The sequence below is a fragment of the Corvus kubaryi genome, unplaced genomic scaffold (assembly GCF_017639235.1).
Source record: "Corvus kubaryi isolate FWS band 111438036 unplaced genomic scaffold, C.kubaryi_AGA036_p1.0 134, whole genome shotgun sequence".
In the NCBI taxonomy this organism is placed as follows: Eukaryota; Metazoa; Chordata; class Aves; order Passeriformes; family Corvidae; genus Corvus; species Corvus kubaryi.
The window spans coordinates 12,527,918-12,544,120 of record NW_024580668.1 but is presented as its reverse complement, the minus strand read 5'-3'; the positions used below and the strand labels follow the sequence as shown (position 1 = coordinate 12,544,120).

General features: G+C 52.1%; 1 protein-coding gene across 4 annotated transcripts in view; it reads right to left on the bottom strand.

The window, feature by feature from the left end:
- RALY (RALY heterogeneous nuclear ribonucleoprotein) overlaps positions 1-16,203 on the bottom strand; it is a 117,698-nt gene that overhangs the window by 62,729 nt on the left and 38,766 nt on the right. For 3 of the 4 annotated variants that reach the window (XM_042050904.1, XM_042050895.1, XM_042050913.1), the window contains exon 2: positions 13,592-13,676. The gene's annotated coding sequence lies outside the window, so the exon portion shown is untranslated. Of the gene's footprint in view, positions 1-1,428; positions 1,452-13,591; positions 13,677-16,203 lie in introns of those variants that run through there. The other variant, XM_042050886.1, reaches the window with a different exon arrangement.

Below are 16,203 nucleotides of genomic sequence, written 5' to 3'. Positions count from 1 at the left end.
CATTCTGGATGTGCCAGACTTGGCAGATTCGGATGGAGCCAGCGAGGCAGGGCACACACACGAGCCCAGGCACAAAGGCAGGGCACTCTGCTTCCCCAAGCAGATTTCCTGCTATCAGGAGGGATATTTCTGATATCAGAGTGCTAATACAGCCTGGCTTTAGATGGATTGGCAGCTCACCACCTGCAGTACAAAGACTTCCATCAGCTGTCTCGCCACACAAAGAGCAGCGTCTCTATCAAATCCTAATACCTGGTGATTCTGCAAGTTTGGGATTAATACCAAGGGTAAGGAGGAAATGCAAGTCAGCTGAATGCAGGGGGATGTTATCCCAGTTTGGGAACAGCTGCTCTGCACCAGCACAGCAGCCCTGGCACTGGAGCACACACAGAGGATGCAGAAGATGAAGGCAAAGAAGGACAAACATCCCGAGGGACTGCAGGACTGTTGCAGGCACTCTGGAAATAGTGAAATGAGGTGAGGCAGAGCACGGGCACTGAGGGAGAGAGGAAGTTCCCATGTGAGAAGGACTCACTGAGCCCATCAGAAGTGGTCTGAGGTGCAGCAGTGCCCTACTTCTGTCACAATGGCAATGGCAGCTCAGGGTCACCTCAAGGGAGGGGATTCTCCTCCTCTGCTCTGCTCAGGTGGGACCCCACCTGCAGAGCTGCCTCCAGCCCTGGGGCCCCCAGGGCATGAAGAAAATGGAGCTGATAGAACAAGTGGCAAGGAGGCCACGGAGATGCTCCAAGGGCTGCAGCTTCTCTGCTCTGGGAAAGGCTGGGAATGCTGGGAGTGTTCACCTGGAGAGGAGAAGGCTCCAGGGAGGACTTAGAGCCCCTTCCAGAGCCTAAAGGGGCTCCAAGAGAGCTTTTTTTGGGACAAGGGATGGAGTGCCAGGACAAGGTGGAATGGCTTCCCACTGCCAGAGGGCAGGGTTAGATGGGATATTAGGAAGGAATTGTTCCCTGTGAGGGTGGGGAGGCCCTGGCACAGGGTGCCCAGAGAAGCTGGGGCTGCCCCTGGATCCCTGGCAGTGTCCAAGGCCAGGCTGGACGGGCTTGGAGCAGCCTGGGACAGTGGAAGGTGTCCCTGCCCATAGCAGGGGGTGGGATAGGATGAGCTTTAAAGTCCCTTCCAAAACCATTCATGATTCCATGATCTCAGACCTCATGCACCCTTGGGGCTGCTGCAGCACCAGTCCCAGCAGAGGCTTTCAGGGTGGAGGGACCTTGGGATCAGCCCTCAGGACACTCCCTGCTCCCCCCCAGCTCTGCAGGGGGCTCCCAGGAAGGGCCAGAGGCAGGAACTCCATCTCCACTTCCCGTCCTCCTTTCAGGAATGGTTTCCAGTGCTGACACTGGACACTTCTCCTTACATTTGAGGAGCTGTGCTGGCCCCAAAGCAGGGCTGTCCAAGGACACTCACCAGTGTGCAGGAAGGGCTGAGACCAGCTGGATCCCTGCGGCCAGAGCTGGGACATCCCTCCCTGGATGGGAGTTTAGAAGGCAGGATGGAAAGGGCAGCAGAGAGCAGCTGGCAGAGCCCCTCCTGGGGCTGGCTTTTCTGTCGAGATTCCATCGATGTCGGTAAGAGATGGTGAAGGATTTTCTCGCCACATGTGGCTCTAGGATGGAGCTCCTGATCTATGGATCACAGCTCACCAAGGAGACAGCTCTGAGGAAAAATGCTCAGGAGGAAGAAATGGCACCACTGTAGAGAAAAGCCCAGGGACTATTTTCTGGGGTCATTCCTCTTAGAAAAACTGCCCTCTAGAGTGACAGAACAGCTCTTATCTGAGCACCAGGGACTCTGCAGCTGGCTCTGAGCAGGACAACCCCCATGGACTCATCCTTCAGGCTCACTGAACCATGGAATCATTAAGGTTGGAGAAGCCCTTTAAGATCCATGAGTCCAACCATTAATTAACCCAGCACTGTCCAGCCCACCCCTAACCCACATCCCCAAGGACATTTTTTGAACACCTCCAGGGATGGAGACTCCACCACTGCCCTGTTCCAATGCCTGACCACCCTTTCAGGGAAGGAAATATCCAATATCCAATCTCAACCTCCCCTGGCCCAGCCTGAGGCCATTCCCTCTCCTCCTGTCCCTCTTCCCTGGGAGCAGAGCCCGACCCCCCCCCGGCTGCCCCCTCCTGTCAGGGACTTGTGCAGAGCCACAAGGTCCCCCCTGAGCCCCTTTTTCTCCAGGCTGAGCCCCTTTCCCAGCTCCCTCAGCCACTCCTGGGGCTCCAGACCCTTCCCAGCTCTGTTCCCATCTCTGGACACGCTTCCCACACCGAGTGTGCCTGTGAGCTGTACCTGTACCTACGGGAATTCCTTCACCACAGAGTCCTGGAGCCAAAATCCAGCCAAATTTTACATTGCTCATCAGCTTTCCAGCAGCTCCAATGAATGCTGCTACACCATGTCCAGCCCTTAATTCCACCCTGCATCACACAGGGCACCAGAGGCACCACCCAGGCACCAGGACCCTACAAGAAGGTTTTTCCCCAAATCTCCTTGCAGATGGGTCTCAGCAGACTTTCCACAGCCAGGAAAGGCAAGTGCAGCTTCCTCCACCCCCTCCCAGTGCATCACTTCTGCCAGCCCATCAAACCTTGACCTCCCAGCACTACAAACTCCAGCATTTCTTCTCTGCTTGTGAGCATGAGAAAGAAAAAGTTCACTAAAAGACTCGGCTGGGTCCGTATCAAAAACTCTCCACCCCTTACACACTTTTCCCTCAAATTACAAAATAATATCACCTGATTTTACAGTTCTGCAGATTTCATGTGCCACAAAGCAGCATCTATGTGTGCTCCCAATTTCTGCCTGGCTTTGGCTTGGAGCATCTCCTACCTGCCCATTTTTATTTACAAGTACAAAGGCAAAGCTCCAGTGCAGTTTTCCACCCCCTGCAAACAGAGATATTGGTGTTTATTTATAGCTCCTTGTTTGCAGAGAGCCCACAGAGAGGGGAAGAGATGTCATTCCCAGGGGAAGGCAGATGGATTGAATCAATCACCACTTGGAGGGGCCTGGGGTGTTTCACAAAAGAACCACAATTCACAATGGAAGATAAATTATCCAAACAGATCCGAACACATCCTTGTCTGTCAGTTACTGTCTCCAAACAATCTTCACAAGAAATAGAGCAGGATCCCCTCTTTGAGGTCTAGCAGTAAAGCACAGTTTTCCTCTCCAGTTCTGGAGTTTGCTCAAGTTGCAGTCTCACTTTGAATCTCAAACTGTGTCACTGACTGACCCCCAAAAAAAGGTCTCCAGCTTCTTTAAAAGTTTCCTTTGACAGTTGGGAAACAAATCCTCCCAAAGTGCTGCAAACTGCTCTACCATGGAATGCTTGAAGCGTTTGTGCTGGAAGAGGCCTTAAAGCTCCTCTTGTTCCACCCCCTGCCATGGGCAGGGACACCTTCCACTGTCCCAGGCTGCTCCAAGCCCTGTCCAAGCTGGCCTTGGGCACTGCCAGGGATCCAGGGGCAGCCACAGCTTCTCTGGGCACCCTGTGCCAGGGCCTCCCCACCCTCACAGGGAAGAATTCCCTCCCAACATCCCACCTATCCCTGACCTCCTTAAGCTTAAAGCCTCTCCCCTTTTTCCTATCACTCCACACCTTTGTAAAAAGCAGGGTAAGGTAAGGGTGGGTAGGATGGGGGGCTGTTCCTCCATGAAAAAAGGGTATTTCTGGATCTGGAGACAGAGGGAGAAGGGAGCAGCTCCCCTTTTCTCATGCATTGGTAAAAGTTGTCAAAGATGGACAAGGAGAGCTTCTTAATTTGGAAAAAGGGCCAGCACCTCACAGACACCTACAGATTTCCCTGGCAGCATCAGGGAACTGACCTACCTTCAGGAGTTAGAGGGTGATCCTAGCTGCAGTGCCAAACTCAGCTGAAGAGGGGAGAATGGGAAATAGGGAGAACGAGGAAGAGAAAAGATTAAAAGAGAGTTAATAGAATAAAGTCAATGTTCCCAGGTTTCCTACACACCTCTGCTGAGTGCAGCAGCCAGCTCCTCCAGGCCATGGGCATTTCAATCCTACAGTTCCCACATTTTATTCCCTAACCAAATCTAACCATGCCAATACCCCACTGTGGAACTACAAGTATTTATAACCAGCCACCAATTAAACCAGCAATGTTCCCTTGGCTCCTCTGAGTCTGCCTGAGATCTTCAAAACTTTACATGACCCATGCAGTGCCCTTTGTATTCCCTCATTTTCCATAAGGTGATAATATCCCAGGGCTGTTACACTCAAGGGATTACCACTTTGATGCCCTGGGAGTCAGGAGGTGGAATGATAGGATCATGGAATATCCCTGAGCTGGGAGGGGTGATCCACAGGGATCATCCAGTCCAGCTCCTGGCCCTGCACAGACACCCCAACAATCCCACCCTGGGCATCCCTGAGAGCTCCTGGAGCTCTGGCAGCCTCAGGGCCGTGCCCATTCCCTGGGGAGCCTGGGCAGTGCCCTCTGGGAGAAGAACCTTTTCCCAATATCCAAAGGCATGATATCCAACCATGTCCATTGCCAAAGACAGTTTCAACCCCCTTTATACAGCCTGGTTCTCCATCAGACAGAACCAGCTTGGTGACACAATATCCCATGAAAATGGAAATCCCATATACAAGCACAGCTCTAACCAAAGTATTTTTTAGCAGGAACAGGGAACTATGTAGATAACCACTATTTTGAGCCTCGGCCTGCTGTGTTTTGTGCCTGTTCTACAGGAGAGCAGGTAACAGCTCATGATCTTGCCTTGCTGTGTGTTTTTAACAAACATATGGTTCCCATCCTCTGACCCCTTTCCCACTTCTGGGCTCAGCTGACAAATCACATGGCCACAGATGACAAAACAACCTGAGTCTCTGCAGTACTGTGCTTTCCAAAGCCGTTGTGGTAATGGCAGGGACTGCTCTCTAAGCAAATGGACCATTTATGGTGGCCAATAAAAGCCCTCAATTCCTCACAGCCATGAAGCAAATCTGGGGGTTCCCTCTTTGTCCGAGCTCTGGGGAGCTGGACTGTGGCAGCCACAGGGCAGCTAAAAGGCAGAAGAAAAGTAATTAATCCCTCTTTCCTTCCACAGTTTCCTCACAGTTTAAATGCAGAGCAGGAAAAAGCTCCAGAGCAGCGGGAGAGCTGGGCTGGGGGCAGCCAGGCCTCCCCAGGGCAGGTTTGGCTGCACCTCCTCATCTCCAGGATAATGGCAGGAACAAAGAGCTGCTGGGAGCACAGACTTCCCTCCTTGCTCAGAGCTGGAACCAAGCGAAGTCTGACCCATCCCTGTCCCTGGAACACCTCCCTGCCTGAAGGAAACTCAGCAGAGAAGCTACACCAGGTCATGGCCATCAGGCCCTTCCATCTGGGAAAGGACCTTTACCTTAGCACAGCAATGGGATGGGAATTAGCCAGAGTTAATTTTGAGACATTTGGGGTGGAAGCCAAGCCCAAGGAAGTGGGGGATGCAACAAGCAGCAATCCCAGCCCTGTTAGGCCAGGAATTACAATGCAGCAAGGTCACTAATGGGCAGGGGGGGCGGCCGGGGGAAATCATCCAAGCAGTTCTGAGTGGGAGGGAAGGGTGGGAGATGACGCTGGAAAGCGCAGGGTGAAATCAAACTGGAGAAATCAATATTGGGAGAGGACAGAGGGGGGGCACGGAACACAGGAAGAGATAAATTAAAGGCTTGCCCAAGTGCTGTGATGGCTAGTGAGCAATAAATTAAATCAAAAAGGGCAATGGGGACGAGCAAGGCACTGTAAAAAATTAATTAAAAGGAAGGGAGGCATAACCAAGGCATAAAACATGGGTGCTTCTGGAGAGATTAGAGGAGCCAGGCAATGAAGAGGCTTTGGGAAGTGTAATAGGAGCCAAGGCAGAGGCTGTAAAGGCTGTGACCGCATGGAAGGGTCAGGTGAACAACACAGATGCATTTCCAGACACTGAGAAGCAGCAAAGCATCGGAGAAGAAAAGAAATCTCCTGCAGAAGGAGGTGCTGGCATAGCAAACTTCACTCCTTGGCTTCTGTAGCCAAAATGCAGCAGGGTGCTGAGTCCCTGCCCCTCTGCCCCACAGGAGGGCCACGGGGCTGCTGCAGGGTGGGGCATTTTCATTTTCCCTGGGTGTGTTCCCCACTGTCTGCACCGACACAGGGAAGGGCTGGGCAGGGCAGACTGGAGCTGGCTGCCCCCAGGACTCCCCCCTGGCTCTCCCAAATGCACCCCCAGGCTCCCTGCAGCCATCCCTGCAGGCATCCCCCAGCTCCTGAGCAGAATTCACCAGCCCTGGCTGCTGCAGCCCAGTTTGGCCCATCCATGGGGTGGATGCATCCCGCTGCCTTCTGCAGGCTGGTGGGACAGGCAGCATTTGGGTGAGGCCACAGGACAAGCACAGCCTCACATCCACATCCCTGCTGGTCCAGCGGCCATCAGGGCTTGAATGGCAGGTGTGAGTGCACAGGGGGACACCCTGCTTCCCTCCAGGACTGCCCTGGGCTGAGCCCTTGGACACGGAGCTGCTGCACTGTGAACACAGCAGTGCCATGCACTGGGAGAGCCAGGGCTGGACAAGGCCTGGGTGGAGAGAGAATAGCTCAGGCACCTCCCTCGAGCATGGGGAACTTGCCTGAAGTCCCATTTGCGTCCTGGGCCCATCGCCCAAGAGCTGCATGGGGCCAGCCCAAAGCCCTGCAGCCCATTCCCTGAATCACCTGGGACAGTGGAAGGTGTCCCTGCCGTGGCAGGGGTGGAATGAGAGGAGCTTTAAGCTCCCTTCCAACCCAAACCATTCTGGGATTCTGTGAAATGATTACAGGAATATTTTCAGGCCCTTCAAGCCACAGGGGAAAAGAAAGAATCGGCCAAGTCTGGCTCACACCTGCCTTTAAAGCAGCTTTCTTTGAAATGAACAGGCTGCCTCAGTGCTAAGAAGATTATAAGCAGAGACACCTCTGCCAGAGGAGGGAAGAAGGAATAATAAAGGCATTCAAAGCTGTGACAAGCAAATGGGGGAAAAAAAAAAAAAGAATGAAGCAGACTTTTTGGATCTAGGTACAAGGAAGATCAAGGCACAGACAGTGACAGGCAAAGTCGGACAAGGAACAGATTCAGAACATCTCTGTGGGGCTGAGCCACCCAGCCCAGAGAAGCACAGGGACTCTGCCGAGCCGCAGCGGACACTGAGCAGGCAGGGAAGGCTTGGAGGGAAAGTAGGGCAAGAAGTGATGGATAATTAACAACAGCAGAGAAAGCTCAGTGGCCCACAAACCTCTCCCTGCCCTGACAAACTTCTCCTTGGCTTCGGACCAGAACTGTGGGAAGCTGAGGGATGGTTCATTGCACCCCACTCCTAACAGGCAGCAGAGACAGGCTCAGGGAAGCTGTGATGTAAAGAGAGGGGAAAGGAGGGGGGCTCTTCTGGCTCTCCACAACTCCCTGGGCTCTGCCCAGGAAACAAAGGACAGGACAAGAGAAAAAGGCCTCAAGTTGTGCCAGGGGGGATTCAGATTGGATATGGGGGGAAATTTCTTCATTAAAAGGGTGGTCAGGCATCAGAAGAGGCTGCCCAGGGCAGTGGTGGAGTCACCATCCATGGAAGTATCCAAAAAACATGTGGATGTGGCACTTGGGGACATGGTTAGTGATGAGCTTGGCAGTGCTGAGTTAAGGGTTGAACTTGATGATCTTGGAGGTCCTTTCCCACCGTAATGATTCCAAGATTCTCGGGGGAGATAACCCATGGAAGGTGAACAGGGTGCAGGTGTCCTGGCTCCACACAGCACAGCAAAGCCAGGCTTTTAGGGATAGGTGTGGGGGAATGGAACAAGGTTTGATTACAAGGCTTTTCCCCCAGTACAACAGGAAAAACAGGCAAGAGACCAAGGCTGCCCTGGTCCCTTTGCATCTCTCCCCTGGGAAGGGGGGTGGGAACAGCCCACGATCAAGTGTTTGTCCCAAAGAATCATGGAATGTCCTGAGCTGGAAGGGACCCACAGGATCATCCAGCCCAGCTCCTGGCCCTGCACATACACCCCAACAACCCCACCCTGGGCATCCCTGGCAGCGCTGTCCAAACGCTCCTGGAGCTCTGGCACCCTCGGGGCTGTGCCCATTCCCTGGGGAGCCTCTACAGAGTTCACCTACCAGAGGAAAGCTGGGGACCCACATCAGTCCTCCGAGCTTGCCCAGCACATCCCAAGGCCAGCCCCACTGATCCACTGACCCTGTTTTTCCAATGGAACCTCCACTCTCAGGAAGAAACTAAAAAGAAAGGATTTTAGCAGAAAAAAACCCCAACACCCTACCTCAGACAGCTCATCATAAACACAGGGCTTGTGGCATCATCTCCCATCCTCTGGATGGCACAGCCCAACCTCTCCAGGCAGCACAAGGTCCCTGAGGCTTCCCCACATCTTTTGTCACAGCACTGCCTGTGAAAGGTCAGTGCCTCACGGAAGCAGCACATCTAATGATGAAATGGCAAAATAAGCAACTTTTTGGCTCATTTCCTGAAATCTCCAGTTCAGGCCGAGCTGGAAGCAAATCTCAGGCCTGGATTCCTACAGATGAAGGACTGTGGCCACCTCACTGTTTACCTTTTCTGCATTTCCTGCTAACCCTTATTTGTCTCCTTAAAAAAACCCCTAAAATCCATGCTCACACATCGTGTCTGATGCATCTGCCAAGGCCAGAGCCATCATATCCCATCCAGCACACATCAATACACCCTTGTAAGGGGAAGCTGAGAAAAGACGTGCAGGGAGATCTATTTTTGTACCTTCATTTTAAGGCACCCCTTTGACTCCCTCCTTTCTGACTCACATTCCAGCTCCAGAACTCAGGAATGCAGCCAGAAAGCTGCACCCAGTCAGGAGAGGATGTTCTGCCACTTCACTTTCACCCAAAGTTTGAGCACAGCCATGGCAGAAGAAGGGACTCGTGCTATCATCTGTCTGGTGTTTGCACAAGCAGTTATTTGGGAAAAGATTTTACATTTTTCATTCATGCACTACCTTAAGCTGAATTAACCTCCAAGTCTTGAGAAGCTCTGAGAAACAGATGATTTCGAAAAGGAAATCCAGGAGTGAAAAAGGAAAACCAAAAATCCCCCAGTCAGATAATTTAAATCGATATCATATTTCAATAAGATCAAGATTTGCAGAAAACTGAGTGTTCATTATGATCCGCTTGCTCAGCTCTTCAAAGAATCAAACATTTGGGTTGATCACAGAAAACCATCTCAGCTCTAGAGATGAATCATTGGATAGGTGTTATTTTAACCCATGGCTTTCTTTGAGCATAGCTTTGCCTGAATGTATAGGTTTACAGTTCCACATGTGCTCGAGTTTCTGTGCTTTCTCCAGGTTTTCCATCCCAAAGCAGGTGTGGTGCAAAGCACTGCATTGTGTTTGCTGGGGGAACTCATGTCTGAGGAATCAAACATGATTCTGCTGATTTTCTGTTCAGCCTTACATCCCTTAAGTAACACCCAGTACTCTGCTCTTCCCAGATTCCTGTTGAGCCACACAACCTTCCACTCACCATCAAGGTCCTGAGCAGGAGGGTCCTGTCCTGCATCCATCACTTGGCATCTCTCCTATTGCCTGGACAGAGCAGCTGAGAGCTTCAGGCAGTTCATTTGCAGTTCATTTGCTTATTTCCAAGCCCCAGTAAGCCCAGGGACAGAGCCACAAGGGTGTTTGTAGTGGGTTAATTAGCAGCTCCTCTTCCCTCACTCATCCAGTGTCCCGCTCCTAAGGCTTCAGCATCAAAAATGGCAGCTCAGCGTGTCAGGACTTGGCTCTCACTGGAAAACCTGATCCTTGCTGAGACTGCCTGGGTCCCAGCTCCCAGCCAGCCCAGCTCAGCTCCCCCAGGCAGTGGGGGCACAGGGAGGGGATGGCTCCACCCCTGGACAACACTCAGAGCTGAGCCTGCAGACCCCACTCCTGGTGTGTGGGAACACTAAATGACCCCTAATCATCCTCAAACAAAACAACCCCTCATGCTGGGAGCGTCCAAGGCTAGCTTGGAGGGGGCTTGGAGCAGCCTGGGACAGTGGAAGGTGTCCCTGCCCATGGCAGGGGTGGCACTGGATGGGCTTTAAGGTCCCTTCCACACCAAGCCATTGTGGGATTCTGCGCTTTGCTTTCACTACAGACTGTGCCAAGAACATCCCAAAACTCACCTGCTTCCCTGCAGAGAGTGGTCAGGGACTGGCATCTCTGTGTGAGGAGAGCTCTCCTCCCACCCTGCCTTTGCCAGGTGGGCTCCATAGCTCACTCCCACAGGACAAGAGTGAACCTGTCCCAGCCAAAACCTCTCCCAGACCCTTGGGAACATCCTCCAGCCAACCACGCCCGAGTACTGCACGAGCCATGAGAGCATTCCCAGCACAGACAAGGGCAGTCCTTCCAGGGAGCCTACTCAGAATGTGAGCTTTAACTGTGTCTGTGAATTTTTTTACAGCAGATAAAGACTGGGGAGAGTGTGTTTTGGGGGGAATTTCTGCTCATGTCCTCCACAGCCTGATGGTTTCTGATGGTTCACGACACCTGTGGGGCCTCTGGAATGAGTTCCAACCTGAGTGATCCAACCACCCATCCCTTGACAGAGGCACCTTAGGCACAGAGGGGAACTCAATCCCAGAGTTTGGCTTTTTTTAGGCTTGACCACGAGCCCTGTAAGGGTCACGTCCTGCAGCCCTTCCCAGCTCCTGCCCCCACCGGGTTCCAGGATTTGCAACCTCCTCCTGACCTGGTGCTCTCTAAATTAAGAACCTGTTACATCGCTTCCTTCCTTGGCCCACGGGGTGCTAAGAAGGTCACACAGCTCGTAGCTTAAAGGGCTGCCAGGGCCCCCCTAATCCTGGCAGGACAGGAACTGCCCGAGCTGGTAACGACCTGAGCAGGTGATTAGAGTCTGGATTTATCTGTGCTCAGAGCCCTGCTGGCCCCCTCCACCCTGGGCTTCTTCTGAGACAGCCAGGAAATTTCAGCCATCCCGTTTTTGCTGAGCCACCTAAGGATGCTCTGTGTCCTCTCATTACGGGGCATTCCCAGCCCTGTAAGGATGGACTCAGTACCAGCTATTTCCAACAATGTCCCTGCATTCCTGGAGTAACGGGCATTTTCATCAGCCTTCCTTGTTCTCCAGTCGCTCTCTGTGTTCTTCTCCCATTGCCTGAATGACAGATATTTCCCCACTGATATATTTCCCAAGGAACAGGGAGCTCTGCAGCTCCTTCTGGAATCAACCTTTATTCTGTGTGCCATCAGTAAGTGCAGGCAGAAGTGAAAAATGAAAGAGCAACTGATCAGCCAGCAGTGTTCAGGGGCTCAGGAGTCCTGAGAAAGGGAAGAACTTGTTGGATAAAAGACTTCCTCCCCTTACAGCAAGTACCTTGTACAAAAAGAAGGGTCCACACTTTAAAACTCTAGTGGATATGCCAACAGCCAAAACAAAACTTGGAAAAATTTCTTGCAGTGTTCTTAATAAAAGTATCTTCGAAGTAAAAAACATGTATTTCTTTAATGCTGCCAAATCCTGCAATTTCATTTGCTGAGTTAAATTCTGGTCCATGGAATTAGGGTACAGGAGCTGTCTTAGTCATGCACAAAAGGGTTTTTTAGCCAGGTCATTTATTCAACATATCTGTGTGCCAGAATATTTTGTGTCAAAATATCCTCCCTACCACCACGGGCAGGTACACTAAGCTGGAACAGAAAATGGTTTTGGACAAATCTGATGAAACCCAAGTTCCCTTTCTCCCTCAATTGCCTCATTTTGATTTGAAGAAGTTCAGTGAATCTTTTCCCTGCTGTTATTTGGAGTTTCCTGGATTAGATTTCCAACTAAGATCCTTATTTACTGTGTGTGGTATCTCTGGGGGTCCATCACACAACAGCAGAGCTCCTGCCTCTGTGATAAGAACTTTTATCTGATCACATTTATTTTTCCTTTCTTCTCTGCAAGTTCCAAAGTAAAACTCCAACCGTGATACCAATTAAAATGTGAGCTCTGCAAACCCTGCTGAACTGGAAACTGAGAACCCCGTCCCTGGAAGTGCCCAAGGCCAGCTTGGAGGGGGCTTGGAGCAAGCTGGGACAGTGGAAGGTGTCCCTGTTCATGGCAGGGGGTGGAACTGGATGGTTTTTAAGGTCCCTTCCTTAACCACCCTGTTAATCTGTAATTTCTGCTTTCATCCATCTGCCCAGGAACTGGAAGAGAAAATCCACTGCTGAAAACTTTACACTGCTGCATCTTCCTGCCATGAGTTGAGCACAGAACGAGGACACCCTGAAATCTTTACCCTCTGCTGAAGCAAACTCGAGGTTTTACTCCCTGCTAATCCATTCTCACCTCAACAAAACTCCCAGCAGAGCAGGCAGAGCCCTCCCAGCTCCAGCCCTCCCTGACCTCACTGCTCAGGAAGCACAGCAAGTTTCCAATAGCCACAGTCATTCCCAGGCCAGCATTTCCCAACCCTTAGGTCATGCTGCCACTGGACCTGTTCCTAAATCCCTTCCCATCCCTCCATAAAACCTCTTCTTCACAGAGGTGCTTTCAGCTCAGCCCCCCTGGCCAAGCTAGGTCTGGGGGATGTTAAACTCATGTCCTGACAGTCTGCTGGCATTTGGAGTTGGTTATCTTCCTAAACTGTGGCCTGAGGACACCCCCGTACCCTTTGGGGATGAGGAACTCCTCCGTCCTGGCCTGAGCACTGACACAGTCCCATCGTGCTGGTGCTCCAGGAAATACCACGGGAATGTTTCCTCCCAGCCCATGTGCCAGGGGCTGCCTGCTCTGCTCCCCCTGTGCAGAGGCAGCACCAGAGGTTTGACCAAACTCTGGGCACACCCAGCCCCCACACACCAGCTCTGCACCTCGCCTGCCCCAAGCACAGCGTTCCCCATGGGCAGCACTTCCACCCCCTTGCTCTGGGATGTGCACAGGGGAGGCAGGAGCAGAGTCCACCTCCAGCTTACTCACAAGTCATTCTTGTTTTCACCTCCACCATGACAAACCGCAGACAGAACTTTGAGAAGCACCGCAAGCAGTGAATCTAAAATGCAGACATGCCCAAACCCGTGTCCAGAACAACCCACAGGGTGTAATAACAGACTCACAGAACCATAGAATTAGGCTGGGACAGACCTTTGAGATCACTGGGTCCAGCCTCTGACCCAACACCACCTTGTCAACCAGACCGTGGCACTGGGTGCCACATCCCGACTTTCCCGGGACACCGCCAGGGGTGGGGACTCCACCACCTGCCAGCGGTTGAAGTGCTCCCGATTCCATCCCCAACAGCACCAGGGACAGGGGCAGGTGCTCAGCAAATCCATCAACCTCTGACTCCCTGAACACCCACACCAGGCCAGGGGGAGGGAAAATCAGCCTCTCCCAGCAGCCTCCAAGGGAGGAATCCTCAGACCGATCCCAGAACGAAAGCAGCTGTACCTCTCCTGCCCCAAATCCCACTGCTGAGTCCCACAGCTGGGAATCACAGGCATCTCTCCCACCACTCCTCACATCCAAGAGCACACGGAGACACGGTCACTCACCAGGGCTGGCTGGGCACTTGGGCTTTGTCGCTCTCCCCGTTCCCAGAGCGGGAGCAGGCGCAGCTCCTCTCTGTGCTTCTTCACCCTGCAGGAAGCAGGACATGGAGGGAGGGTAAGCAGATAATCCACGACTTTCTGTGAGGGTGTGCAGTGCCGGAAAGCAAAGCTGCTGCTGTCTGCAAGGATCAGAGCCGGGACTTTCTGAGCTAAGACTCTGAGCTGCTTAGCACGGAGCTGGAAGCGGAGCAGACAGAGGTGGTTATGTTCCCAGGGCTGAGCACTGGGGGGGTGGTTCAGGCTGGCTCAGGCACCAGAAATCCCACAAAAACTGCTTCATCAGGTTAATGCTGGCAGAGAACAAGGATAGAGGCAGGCAGGGATTTTTGGTCACGATGGCTGGGATTTGCTCAGGGAAAAAACAGAGTTTCTTCAAAGTGAAATATCCCAGAGCAAAACTTTTTCATAGTTTTGTTTATTTATTTATTTAATATTTGGAAAATGTGCTTTTGAAACTGAAGATTTTACTTTGGGTTGGGCCAACTTGAAACTATTCCTTGATGGAATTGAAATGTTGTGCTTTAAATCAGTTCCCCTGCATCCCCCGAGATGCCCCGAATCCCCCTGGAACTTCAAATTAAGGTGTTTTCCTTTCCCTGCCATGGCTGACATACCTGGCTGACCTGCCCAGCATGAGAGATGTGCCAGGTGGGACCATACCCAGGATTCAGAAGTGGAAACTGCAGGACTTTCTAAGGCATTTCTTGACTGGGTCACCCTCAGCACCCCCAGGCAGAAGCTCCTGGAGCAGCAGTGTTGGTCCAGACAGGGTGTCCAGTGCTGCTCCTCACAGGGAAGGGTGCAGAGCATGGATGCTCAGCCCTTTGTGCCCCTAAGGATGTTAAGTTACACCTGGGTGAGGTCTAAGAAGTTGACTGATAACCTGGAGTGAAAGCAGCCAAGAGGTGCCACAGAAAAACCTCACCAAGAGCAAAATCAAGGGAGCTGAAAAAAGGACACCTTCCACTATCCCAGACTGCTCCAAGCCCTAATGTCCAGCCTGGCCTTGGGCACTGCCAGGGATCCAGGGGCAGCCACAGCTGCTCTGGGCACCCTGTGCCAGGGCCTAATCTCTAACCTAAATCTACTCTCCTTCAGTTTAAGGCCATTCCCTGCTCTTACACTGAATTCCCCTTTACTGTGCAAGTCCTATGGAATTCGGGCAGCAAAAGCAGCTGAGCCCAGCCCTTGCAAGGCTGGAGTTGATCCATCGAGTGCCCCATCCCATGATTTTTGTAGAATTACTTCAACCCACAATGCAAAAGTGAAGGAGAATGGAGGCAAGCACTCTGCCAAAACACAGCATCTTTTGAACAAAGTAACTGCACTGAAATGTGCTGGTTTATTTTCACTCTGGGCTCCCCAAGCCTTTCCCTTCTCCCCCTGAATGATAACGGGCATAAAAATTAAACAGAAGTTCTCCAAGAGCAAATGAAACGCACTGAAGGGCAATAAATCACGGGGCTGGATGGCATTCCGAGGGAGCTGGGGGAGGGAAGAAGGGATGGAACAGTGCAGATACTGACTAAGATTTATCACAGACCCTTCAGAACCCAGGACTCATCCCTGGGGCAGGGACTCCACACACTGGGCTAAACTTCGATGGAGCAGCAAAGGGAACGTGCCCAGCACAGCCGTGGGGTTGGAGTGTGGTGTCCAACACAGCACAGTGAGTGTCACCCCAGCATCACATCCTGACAAAAACACCTCCTCACCTCCCTAAAGCCACGATTCCATACCCACTGCTGAGGGCAGAGACTTGTAAGAAGATGGGGTTTTTTGGGGGGGGTTTCCAAGAAGTGCCCTTCCTGCTCAGCCAAAGGGCTGCAGGATGGACACATGGGGCCAGGGCTGCCTGTCTCCCTCCCCTGGGCTGTGCCACTGACACCAGGATCAACTGGGGACTCCAGGAAAAGGAAAGAGCAAAAGTAAATCCCAGTGCTGGAGCGGCATCCAGACACCTCCGAGCAGCAGCTATCCCACATGGAATGCTCTGGCATCTGACCTGGGATCCTGCCATCAGCACTTCCAGCCACCTGAAAACACTCCCAGGGCATCACACACAAGCCCACTGTTCTGGAAAGACCAGGAATCAGCACTGATTTTCTTCTAGCAAACAAGCTCACCTTTAATTTCGCAGGCGCCTCCTACTTCGTTAAAGATCTTGCTCTCCAGGGATTTGCTCCTCAGCTGGGGCAGGAGATGGAAGACACGAAATGCCATTTAGTTGGGGATAAAGCTCCATCTTTGCAGTGCCTATCATAATTATGTGTCATTTAAGAACAAGTGCGGAGCAGGTGTGAGATGGCACCAGCTCTGCATGTCCATAAAAAAGGCTGACACCAGCAGTGTGCCTCAGAGAGAATCAGGTGGTGCAACTTCCAAACTCCTGTTCCCTTTGGGTTTTCTCTTGCTCTCTCCCCTCAAACTTCTCTGACAAATTGACTTTTGAAACGGGTAAAGAGAAATGGCATCTCAGGGAAGCCAAGGGGTTTGAAAGGAAGAGAATGGCCCCTGAAATGGTCCCAGCAATGGTCCCTGAAATTGTGGGGCAG